This window comes from Camelus ferus, chromosome 9, assembly GCF_009834535.1.
Source record: "Camelus ferus isolate YT-003-E chromosome 9, BCGSAC_Cfer_1.0, whole genome shotgun sequence".
In the NCBI taxonomy this organism is placed as follows: Eukaryota; Metazoa; Chordata; class Mammalia; order Artiodactyla; family Camelidae; genus Camelus; species Camelus ferus.
Genome location: NC_045704.1, coordinates 78880600 through 78893800, shown reverse-complemented (window position 1 = coordinate 78893800; position 13201 = coordinate 78880600). Strand labels below are relative to the sequence as shown.

General features: G+C 36.9%; 1 pseudogene; it reads left to right on the top strand.

Moving 5' to 3' along the window:
• Positions 1-31: 31 nt before the first annotated feature.
• On the top strand, positions 32-5663 carry LOC116665925 (annotated as a pseudogene).
• Positions 5664-13201: the final 7538 nt, after the last annotated feature.

The window sequence follows — 13201 nt, the reverse complement described above, 5'->3', positions numbered from 1 at the left end:
GTATGGATATACCACACTTCATTTATCCATACATTTGTTTATAGACTTTTGGGTTGTGTACATTTTGGCTAGTAGGATGTTATGTTTCTGTGTTGCTATGAATATTTGGTACGTGTTTTTGTGTGGACATATGTTTTCAGTTCTCTTGAGTACATACGTAGGAGTGTAATTGCTGGGTCATATCCTCTTTGAAGGACTGCCAAACTTTTCCAGGCAGGTTTTGCTCCCCTTACCACACCAAAATAGATCTTGTTAAGGACACCAGTGACTTCCATGTTGCTATAACTAATGGTCACTTGTCAGTCTTCTTAATTTATCTATTAGTGGGAATATAAGTTCATTAATTACCACCTATGAAAAATTTTAACATTTTATTATTAAAGAAACGTGTGCTTTGTGGGAAAAATTAAAACAAGTTAAAATATTAAAAATTAACATTTCATATTCCCATCAAGCTAAAATATTAAATTTGGGCACTAGGAGATACATAGTTATAGGCCATCAGTAAACAGATATTATTTAAAGTCATAGGTCTGGATATATTCACTTAGGGAAATAGTATAAACGAATAAGATACAATTGTGGGCTCTTATATCTGAGTACATTTAAAGGTTTGAAGAAGGACAATCTCAAGTGGAATTTGAGGATTGGAAGAGATTATTGAATTTGTATTTATAAATCCTTCAATAGTGCCTGACACATAGCAATGTATCATTGTTTTTAATTCTTATTTTTTATTGACATGTCAATTTACAATGTTAGTTTCAGGTATACAGCAAAGTGATCCAACTATACATATACTATCAGTGTTTGTTAAATAAATTCAACTAAAATCATCCTAAGAGACATATTGCCTCCATCCTCATTTCATTTCATTTTTTTCTTTAACCTCTTTTCAGCCTACTTTCTCCTTTTGATTTTTTGGCTTATTATTAAGATTTTTTTGTTCATGGAATCAAGCACCCACATTTCTTCTCATAATGTATTTCATGATATGGAAATGTGGCTTGAATACTTTACAGCAAAATTCTTAAAATTTGTCTATACTGATGATCTTAAACTCCTACCCTCTCATTCTAAAATTCACTCAAATTAGGGTTTTATTTTTACCAGTCTACTAAAGCTGTTTTTCTCAAGGTCTCCAACAGTCATTGTATTGCTACATCTAACAGTCAATTCTTAGTCTTTATCTTACTTGACCTGTCAGTAGCATTTGCTACTTTTTATGTCTGTCTTTGAAATTTTTTCTTAACTCTGCTACCAGGACACCATATTTTTTATTTCCTACTACCTTATTGGCTGCTCCTCTTCAGTCTCTTTGGCTGATTCCTCCCCTCCTCCTTGATCTCTTATTGTTGGAGTTACTTATTGCTCAGGTCTTACATGTCTGTTTTACACCTATATTCACTTGTGATAATCTCATATAGCTTTTTTTTTCTTTTTTTTAAATTGAAGTATAGTCAGTTTACAATCTGTCAATTTCTGGTGTTCAGCATAATGTTTCAGTCATACATATACATACATATATTCCTTTTCTTATTCTTCATTATAGGTTCACCTGGAATCTGACCATTGTTTACCACCTCCACTGTGACAACCTTGCATTATCTCTCATTAGAATCATTGAAATAACTGTCTCCCTGCTTCCACCAGTGTCCTTCTACAACCTTTACTTAGCACAATAGCCAAGTAATTGTGTTAGAAGTGTAAGTTAAGGAGGAGGAAAGGACCAAAAACCAAATAGAAAAATGAGGAAAATATATGAACAGACAATTCGCCATGAAAGATTTTTTTTTTAAAAAACCCTCAAACATATGAGAAGTATTCAAATTCACTCAAAATGAAATAAATAAAAATTAAAACCACTCAGATACCATTTCTCATTGGTCAGAATGGAACATTTAAGAATATAGCAACACATTCTGTTGGCAAAGCTGTGAAGAAATAGGCATGTTCATACATTGCTGATGAGAATGCAAATTGGTACATGTAAATTGGGAATGCAAATTCTTCTGGAGGGAAATTTGGCAATGTCTAACCAAATTACATATGTATTTACCTTTCAATCAATGGGGCCAGCAATTCTGTTTCTAAGAATCTATCCTGAAGCTATACCTCCAACAATATGAAAATATATAGCTACAAAATGTATTAGCTACAATGTTGTTTTTAATTGCAAAGTATTGGAAACAACATAAATGCCCATTAATAGGAGAGTAGTTGAAAAAAAAACATACTATAAAATGAAAAAAAAAAAAGCAAAGCACAAAAGAGTATTCATCACATGTTACCCTTTATATTAAGAAGAGCTGTGAGAACATACATAAACATCTGTTCACTTGTGCAAAAAAAACACAGGAAAGGTAAACTAAAAACTATCAAGACGGACTACCAAAGGGGCAGGGATAGAAAGAAGAGGGGAATGGCAATGTGTTAGCAAGGAATATTTCTCTATCTTTTTGTATAGCTCTTAGAATCATGCTAATGTCTTGCATAATCTTCACATAATCCTAAATAAATGATTAAAACCAAACAGGAAATGGGGGCAACCCAAACTGGAATACAAATGCTAACAAATGAAAGTAAATGTATTGTGAAAGAATACATGATAATACTTAAGGGGATGAAAAAGAAAACTAACTAACCAAAGTAACCTAGAAGCAGTAAAGACACTGGGCACAAAGCTAAAGACTTAAGCACTGTAATCTAGTTAGTAAAAGTTTTTCTCAGGGGTATGAGTCAGCAGTCCTGAACTACTTTTGCGTGTACGCTAGAATTGAACAAATGAGTACATATATTGCAGATAATGAGAGCCAGGTTTCTGACTGTTGGAGGAAGACATTATGAGGAAAGGAAAAAAGCGAAAATAAATCCTGTAGTATTGAATTGGAACAAGAGGCATCAGTATAAGCTCGTGGTTTTTAATATATATTCAGACAGATAAAGAAATACACATATGGGTCTATGTGTGGCATACATTCACGTATTTCCTAACTCATTCACTGAGGGCCGAGAAGCAGTGATACTCCAGAACAAAGAGCACACCCAGCATCAGTTTTTGGCTTCTAAATACCATTCTCCAACGTAAGGAACCAGGGCTCCTTGAATAAGTTGATTCCAGGGTGGGCTGGAGCAAAGGAAATACAAGATGATCCTAGAACATTTTGTGATGTCAGAAGGTAAGGGGGAATGTTCCTCCTAAAGATGGAGGCTCATCAAAAACAGAGAAGACACTCTGAAAAAGTGCCTATTAACCAAAACTGGAATAATTTGAACAACAATTATGATAGTGTTTGACTTTAAACCCTGGAATAAAATATACCCAGTGAGTCTATGCTATATATATATATATATATAATCAAATGCATAAATGAGGGAGAAGGCCCCCAGTGCCTCAGGGCCGCACCCGGGAGCAGGGCGGCTGGGAGCCACGGAGAGGGCCGCAGGAGGGCCGCGGCCCGGGCTCGGAGTGGGCCGCTGCCAGGGGCCTCGAGTGGACCTTGGCGGGTGGCGAGGCGGCGGCGGGGCGGGTTGTGCAGCGCGAGGCCTGCCCCCCGGGCTGGATGCGAGGCATGTCGGGAACCGCACTTCCTCCTCAGTGGCCTTGAGAAAACCATAGGGCGCAGAGACAGGCAGGCCGCCCCCGGGGAGCCGACAGGATGGCCGAGGGCAAGGCGGGCGGCGCCGCCGGCCTCTTCACCAAGCAGGTGGATAAGAAGTTCAGCAGGGCCCAGGAGAAGGTACTGCAGAAGTTGGGGAAAACTGTGGAAACCAAAGATGCACGGTTTGAGCAAAGTGTCAGCAACTTCTACCAACAGGCTGAAGGCCACAAGCTATACAAGGACCTGAAGAACTTCCTCAGGAGCCGTCAAAGTGATGCGTGAAAGTTCAAAGAGAGTGTCGGAAACCCTGCAGGAGATTTACAGCAGCAACTGGGATGTTCGTGAGGAGCTGAAGTCCATCATAGCCAATAATGATCTCCTTTGGGAAGACTATGAACAGAAGTTAGCTGACCAGGCTTTGAGGACCATGGAGAACTATGTAGACCAGTTCAGTGAGATTAAGGAAAGAATCGCCTAGCGGGGCCGGAAACTCGTGGAGTATAACAGTGCCCGACACCACCTGGAGGCAGTGCTGAACGCCAAGAAGAAAGATGACGCCAAGACTGCCAAGGCAGAGGATGAGTTCAACAAAGCCCAGATTGTGTTTGAAGATCTGAACCAGGAACTACTAGAGGAGCTGCCCATTCTTTATAATAGTCGTATTGGCTGTTATGTGACCATCTTCCAAAACATTTCCAACTTGAAGGACGTCTTCTACAGGGAGATGAGCAAGCTGAACCACAATCTCTATGAGGTGATGAGCAAACTGGAGAAGCAACATTCTGACAAAGTCTTTGTGGTGAAGGGACTCTCAAGCAGCAGCAGGCGCTCCTTAGTCATCTCTCCCCCGATCCGAACAGCCACAGTCACCAGCCCTCTGACTTCACCTACCAGCGCCTCTGCACTTTCCTTGAAGAGCGAGAGGGACTCCATCTCAGCAAGTGAAGAAGAACTGGCGTCTGATCCAGGCCAGAGAGAAGACAACTCCAAGATTAAAGAAGAGCCCTTGCAAAACAAGGAAATAGAGGAGGAGGCCGAGGCAAGTTCCTCTGAGGAAGAAGAGCCGCTGCTCGCCTGTAATGGCCCCACCCAGGCCCAGGCCTCCCCCACCACTGACAGTGGGGAGTCCCAGGAGGAAGTTTTTTCTTGCTCCCCAGCTCCATCACCAGGCAGAATCCTGATCTCTTCAGAGCAGGCTTCATTTTTCCCAGAAGCAGTCGTCCGAATCCACACCTCAAGTGAAGGATCTGAATGGCCAAAGAAGACAGCCTCAGTGCAGAGGGCCTCTGCACCCCACAACAGGCCGCCTCTGCCCAGGGCCACTCCCAGCCCTAGGTTCTCCTTGAGAAATGCACTCTCCAGCCCTTCTGCCTCCGAACAGGGTTATCTGCCAGCCCTAAGGCCTCCTCAGGGGCTGAGGCCCCAAGTCCTAGGGCCTCCTTAGAGGCCTCTCCTGATCCACAGCTGCCAAGAGAAGCCAGCAGGAACTCCTGAGGCCAGAGAAAAGGAAAACATTGACAATCTGAACCCAAAAGAACTTGGTTCTTCCCCTACCGTGATGACCTCTCAGCACCAAGCTCTTCAGCTTCCTGTGTGTGCAATTCCAGGAGAGAGCCACATCACAGCACCTGAGCCCCAAGACGAGGTATCTATGATTGAAAATGCACAGCTCTGAAAAGGAACTGCCAAGACCTCCACACACACACACCTCCCCAGAGAAGCTCCTCAGCTGGAGGATATAGGTCAGAGGGACTTAAGATCCAGCATTCATGTCTGGTTTCCCAGATAGTATGAACACTGGCGGTCTCTAAAGATCTAGCATTAATGGAGGTTTTAGCACTGTTAGACTAATAAGACTTTATATGTTAGTTAAAGTGGGGCTAAAATGACTATAAAAAGCAAAAGCTTCTGCAGACACAAACATTCGTCCACACAGAGACATATAAGCACACATACTCAGAGAATAGTGAACAGATCTTTGATTTACCACTCATTTTGTAAGATTTAAAACCAAACGAATGGATTTTCAGATTGTTATATAAAGTATTACCCTGAAAAAAACTAAATAAATGAGGGAGAAGGGACACCTCTTCCTTACAGTTGAAATTCAGTTAATAAGTGTAGATGGAAAGGGGAAATAGAGAATTATCATTGTAAGTGTCCTAGTAGTAACTGTTGCAGACAAGATTCATCAATGAGTGCTACAATTAGTGGGCAGAAGTTAGAGAAGAAACAGGATTTGCTGCCTCAAACTATCTCCCCCAAAATACTCTTTACTTATAGTAACTTTATAGGGGAGAAACCTACCAGACACCAACCTATCCAAATGATCAAGATAAATACAAGTAATAAGACACACCAATATCATAAATCCCTTGATATGCTGCATAAAGTCTTTTGTGTGTGTGTGGTAGTCCTTCCAAAAATACAAAACCTTTGTTATGGACTGAATTGTTGTGTCCTCCCTAAAATTAATATATTGAGGCCCTAACCCCCCCCCCCAGCCAGTGTGGAGATGGGGCCTCTAAGGAAGTAATTAAGGGTAAATCAATGAAGTTAGAACACTCCCTCACAACATACACAGAAATAAACTCAAAATGGCTTGAAGACTTAAATATAAGACAAGACACTATAAACCTCCTAGAAGAAAACATAGGCAATACATTTTCTAACATAAATCTTAGCAGTCTTCTCCTAGGGCAGTCTACCCAGGTAATAGAAATAAAAGCAAAAATAAACAAATGGGACCTAATTAAACTTTTGCACAGCAAAGGAAACCATAAATAAAACAAAACAACATATGGAATGGGAGAAAATATCTGCAAATGATGCAACTGAAAAGGTTTAATTTCCAAACTATACAAACAGCTCATACAACTTAACAAAAAAACAAACAACCCAATCCAAAAATGGGCAGAAGACCTAAACAAGCAATTCTCAAATGAAGACATACAAATGACCAATAGACACATGAAAAAATGCTCAATATCACTAATTATCAGAGAAATGCAAATCAAAACTACAATGAGGTATCACCACACACCAGTCAGAATGGCCATCATTAAAAAGTCTACAAACGATAAATGCTGGAGAGGGTGTGGAGAAAAGGGAACCCTCCTACACTGCTGGTGGGAATGTAGTTTGGTGCAGCCACTGTGGAAAACAGTATGGAGATTCCTCAAGAGACTAAAAATAGACTTAGCATATGATCCAACAGTCCCACTCCTGGGCATATATCCAGAGGGAACCTTAATTCAAAAAGATACATGCACCCCAATGTTCAAAGCAGCACTATTTACAATAGCCAAGACATGGAAGCAACCTGAATGTCCATTGGCAGATGACTGGGTAAAGAAGTTGTGGTATATTTATGCAATGAAATACTACTCTGCAATAAAAAAGAATAAATGCCATTTGCAGCAATATGGGTAGACCTGGAAATCATCATTTTAAGTGAAGTAAGTGAAAAAGAGAAAGAAAAGTACCATAGATATCACTCATATGTGAAATATAAAAAAGAAAAGAAAGAAAAAAGGACACTATGAACTCATCTACAAAACAGAAACAGACTTGCAGACATAGTAAACAATCTTATGGTTACCAGGGGAAAGGGGGTGGGAAGGGATAAATTTGGGAGTTTGAGATTTGCAAATGTTAGCCACTATATTTAAAAATAGATTTAAAAACAAATTTCTGTAAAGCACAGGGAACTATATTCAATATCTTATAATAACCTTTAATGAAAAAGGATATGAAAATGAATATATGTATGTATATGCATGACCGAAGCATTATGCTGTATACAAGAAATTGATACATTGTAACTGACTATACTTCAAAAAAAAAAAAAAAAGATGGTAAAATGAGGTCATAAGGATGGGGCTTTGATCCAATAGGATTAGTGTCCTTACAAGATGAGACATCAGAGTGATCCCCACAACACCACTGCCAAGGAGAATGCACTGAGACAGCATGCTCACACCGAAGATCAGTGAGGACATAGTGGGGATGCTGCCATCTGCAAGCCAGGAAGAGTACTTTCACCAGAAACTGAATTGGCTGGAACCTTGCTCTTGGACTTGCAGCCTCCAGAACTGTGAGAGATAGATAGCTGTTATTGAAGCCACCCAATCTGTGGTATTTTGTTATGGCAGCCTGAACTGATTAATACTCTTTCCAACCATGAGAAAATATCAGATGAACACAATTTGAGGGGCATTCTACAAAACTGCTGATTAGTGTTCTTCTAAAGTGTCAGGGTCATGGAAGAAGGAAAAGAGTAACGAACTGTTGCAGACTGGAAGAGGCTAAGAAGGAAAGAAACAAAAAGAACAAAACTGCATGTAATATGGGAACTAGGATAGGATTCTGGAAAAGAAAAAGGCATAAGTGAAGAAAAAATGTGAAATTTGAATAAGAATCTGAAGTTTGGTTAATAATATTGCACTAGTGTTAATTTCCTATGTTTGACGTAGGTGTTAACACAGGGTAAGTGGGATAAGGGATATAAGGGAACTTTTTGTACAATTTTTGCAATTTTTCTGTAAGTCTAAAATTAAATCAAATCAAAAGTTTAAATACAAAACAAAAGAAAAGCTTTTTAAAATGTAAATCATTTTAAAATTTCCCCCCTGTTCAAAATCCTCTATTAACTATCTATCTCATTCATATTAGATGACAAATTCTGCACAATAGCCTAAAAGCCCTCCACTTCCTCTCTAACTTCATCTCCTGTTAGTCCACCCATCCCCACTGAACTTTTCCAAACTAGTTTCTTGTTTTTCCTTGAATATAGCAGACACATTCCTGGCTCAGACCTTTGCATTGGTTTATTCCTCACTACCATTGGTTCCTCCTCTAGCTAACTGCATGGCCTGCTCTCTTTTTTTGTCTTTAGTCAAATGTTATCCTATCAGTGAAACGTTCCTCATCACCCTATTTAATTTTGCACCCACCAGTGTCCTAGAATTCCATATTCTGATATTTTTTCATTGCTTTTATTATGGTCAATATTCTTCATATTTTACTTATTTAATTATATTATTATATGTTGATATACAGCAGAGTTTCAGCTGAACCAATGTTTAAGTTAGAGAAAATGTCTTTGATTGTTTTGTTCACTGGTGTATTGCAAGTGAACATTAAGGGAGAAGGAATAGTCACATGGAGGCTGCTCCACCTCCAATGTCTCATTCCAATTTCAAGATCAGGAATAAAGAAGTTAAAAAGAAGAGATCACTGGCCAAACTACACGACCACCTCTAACTACACTGAAGGCTGGGAATTTTTTTTTGGCTGGGAACATTATTGTTCAAACAAAATTTAGTTTCTGATGGATAAAGAAGCAAGGGAGTGGATACTGGGTAGGCTACTGATAATGTCTGCTGCAAGAACCATATCTACCACATTTTGACAAAAAGTTTACATTATAAGGACAAAAAATGAATACTACAAGCTATTCAGACAAAAAAATAATATTGCTTAAAAGGTAGCCAAAAACTTTCATGAATTTCTGCTTTCATTTCAGTAATATTAAGAGGAAAAACACAGAACAACTTTTATAGAGTTCTGAGGGAAAAAATAAAATCAAGAATTTTCTCCATACTTAAGTTTTTAATGAAATATGATATCAAGAAAAAGATATTCTCAAATACTTAAGAGCCCAGAAAGTATACCTCTCATCTTTCCTTCTTAAATAAAAATTACTTAAACATGTGTTATTACAACTGTTTATTGTATCTTCTCTAAGAAAAGTATTTCCATCTCTGGTGGTTTGTGTTATGTCAGCTTGGCTAGGCTAAACTACATTTCCCAGAATTCCCTTGTGTATAGTATTTCTAGTTAGGTTAGATTACTAGAAAAACTGTCTTGTGGGAGAGTTGGAGGACAAAAGCAAGAAGCAGCCACTTTGTAGATCACACACATTGTCTCTGATTTACTAGATCATCTCAATGATGTGAGGTGTGGCCAGAACTCAAACTACTTTATCTTTCCTTGGCACTCTCTACATCTTCTCTTACTTCTTGGCCAGGTGACTGTGTTTAACTCCGTGACATTGAGGACATGGCTTTTGGAGGATATGTGTACCATCAAGGTCAGAGACAACAAGAACTGACACAGATTTCAATCTGTCCTGTGGCCCTCAGCTTGCCCCTGTGTGTTTCATTTTGTTCTTCCTCTCCCTCCTGCCACGTTCATCTTTTCTTCCTGATTTTCTGCCCTGTGGACTTCAAGTCCCAGGATCAGATAAGGAGAAATATCTCCTCACAGGGAGGCAAGAAGTCCAGATTCCTGGAACAAGTCCTTTTATACATACAACAAACACATACACATATTTCACATTCTAGTGGTTCTGCTTTTCTGATTGAACTCTGACTTATACACTACTCTGAATTTATTTAAAAAATTCTCCAATCATTTCTGCTAAGAGTTTTAGAATTTTCCCTTTCAAAGATTGATTTTTAATTCACCTCATATTGATTTTTGCATATATAGTGTAAATAAGGAGTCCAATTCCATTTCTTTCCAAATAGTTAATCAATTGTTTAAAGATTCTTAATTGAAAAGTCCATCTGTCTTTTCTCGACTGGCATATAATACCTATTTTATAATATAGCAAGTGTCTGTACATGTGTGGATTTATTTTCTGGTCTTTATCTTAGTATTACAATAGCTTTAATATAAATCTTGGCAAGTACCCTATCTTACTCTTCATCAAGAATATCTTGGCATTTTTATCCTTTGCACTTTTGTATATATTTTATAATTATCTTGTAAAATTCCATAATGTAATCTGTTGGGCATTATTCAGGTTAAATAAAATTAATAGATTAATTTGCAGATAATTGACATGTACATAATGTTGATAGATAACAATCTCTAAGCATGGTATATTTCTCCATTTATTTAAGTCTTCTGCAATGCCTTTCAACTGAGTTTTAAAATATTCTCCAAGATTCCTTAAAAAACTAAAAACAGGCTTAGCATGTAACCCAGCAATCCCACTCCTGGGCATTTATGTTGAGGGAACTCTAATTCAAAAAGATACATAACATGCACCCCAATGTTCACAGCAACACTATTTACAATAACAAGACATGGAAACAACCTAAATGTCCATTGACAGATGACTGGATAAAGAAGTGTGGTATATTTATACAATGGAATACTACCCAGCCATAAAAAAGAATAAAATAATGCCATTTGCTGCAACATGGATGGACCTAGAGATCATCATTCTAAGTGAAGTAAGCCAGAAAGAAAAAGAAAAATACCATATGATATTACTTATAATTTTGAATCTTTAAAAATGAGACAAACTAACTTATTTACAAAACAGAAACAGACTCACAGTCATAGAAAACAAACTTACGGTTACGAGAGGGGGAAGAGGTGGGAAGGGATAAATTGAGTTTGAGATTTGCAGATATGAACTACTATATATAGAATAGACAAAAAATAAGTTTATACTGTATAGCACAGGGAATTATTCAATATCTTGTAGTAACCTTTAATGAAAAAGAATATGAAAATGAATATTTCTATGTATACGTATGACTAAAACATTATGCTGTACACCAGAAATTAACACAATATTTTAAACTGACTATACTTTAATTAAAAAATATTCTTCTCCAAAAAGGTCTTGCATAACTTCTTAGAGATTTATTTCTAGATACTTGATATTTTTGATATATTAAAAACGATAATTAAACATTTGGGGTATGAAATATAACATACATAACTCTAAAGGTACTTAAAAAAAGCATACTGCATATATTTGTCAGAGGGCTGGTTTTTTGTTCAATATTATGTTTTAAAAATTCATCCATTAGTTCATTCATTTTTATTGCCATGTGGTATTTCATTGTATAAATACGTCACAATTTATCCATTCTATTGTTGATAGTCATTAGGACTTTTCCCAATGTTTAGCTGTTATAGACAATGCTTCTATAAAATGAATTTATACTTGTGTCCTTGTGCAGTAACTGCATTTCTGTAGAATACTTATCTAAGAGTGGAATTACTGCATCATAGAAAATGTCACACTGTTATAAAAGGAGTTATATTAAACTATATACTTAACAGCAGCGTATAACAGTTCCCAATATTCCATATCCTATCTCACACAGGAACAAGTCAGCTCTTTTATTTACTTAGCCAAAGTGATGTATGCAATGATATTTTATTTCCCTGACTCCTAATCAGTCTGAGTAATTTATCATATTTACCAGCCATTTGAATTTCATTGTTTAGGAAGTGCCTTGTCCAGTCTTTTCTACATTTTCTAAATATTGTATTTTTCTTATCCATTTGTAGGAATTCTTCACCCATTCTGGATATAAGCTCTTTGCTGATTATCTGTGAGCCAGATATTTTCTCCTCCTCTGTGGTTTGTCCAGTATTTGGGGATGTTCTTTGATAGGTAGAAGATAATCAAATTCATCAGTTTTTTCTTTTTGTGATTATTGTCATGTTTTCAAAAATTCCTTATCTACCCCAAGATCAAGAATGAATTTTCCTATATTATCTTCTACAAAACTTTGTTTCTCTTCTTTCATAGTTAAGGTATTTTTATCACCTGGAATTGGTCTTTGTAAGAGTACGATTGTTTATTTCCATAGTGGTACTCAAATATCACAGCACCATGTGTTAAGAAACCCATAATTTCTCCAGTGCTCTATAGTGCCACATCTGTCATATATCTAGTTTCTATGTATGCATGAGTATGTTTCTCTATTTTGTCTTCTATTCCAAAGGTCTGTCTATCTGTCCCTATGCCAACATTATCTTGATTACTCTAGCTTTATAATGTGTTTATATTTCATCGATCAAGTCTCCTACCTTACACTTCTTCAGGAGTATCTTGTCTATTTCCAGTTCTTTCAGTTTCCATATACATTTTAGAATCATTGAAAACTGTTGCCTTACACATACACAATATTGTGCTTTTGATTGTATCTTTTACAATATTTATCTTATAAATCAGCTTGGGGGAAATGACATTTTTATCAATCTTTTCAGTTCATGAGATGGTGTATCCATTTATTTAGGTCTATCTTAATTTCAATAAAGTTTTGTGGTTTTCTCTGAATAATTATTCACATCTGTTTTTAGATTTGTCCTCTGATTTACTTGATTTTAAAATGTTTTATATCAGATTACAATTTTATTTTCTACCAGACTGTTGTTGGCATATAAAAATGTAAATTATTTTTTGTTTGTTGATTGTGTATCTTATTAATTCTAATAGTTTATAAGTAGATGCTTTAGGTTTTCTACATATACAGCCACATATCATATGTAAATAATGGTGGTTTTTATCCTTCCTTTCTCATCCTTTTATCTCATTTATTTTCTTTGCCTTATTCACTTGCTCTAGCACCTCTGACATAATACTAAACAATTATTTCCTCCTCAATATAAAAGAGAAAATTTTCCCATGAAAACCAATGTTGTATTTTTTTGGTAAATATTCTTTTCTAGGTGTATCAGTCAGCATTCTTCAGAGAAACCAGTAAGGTGTATGTATGCAGACATATGTGTATATATCTATTATATGTAGTTGACCCATGAAGACATGGATTTGAACTGTG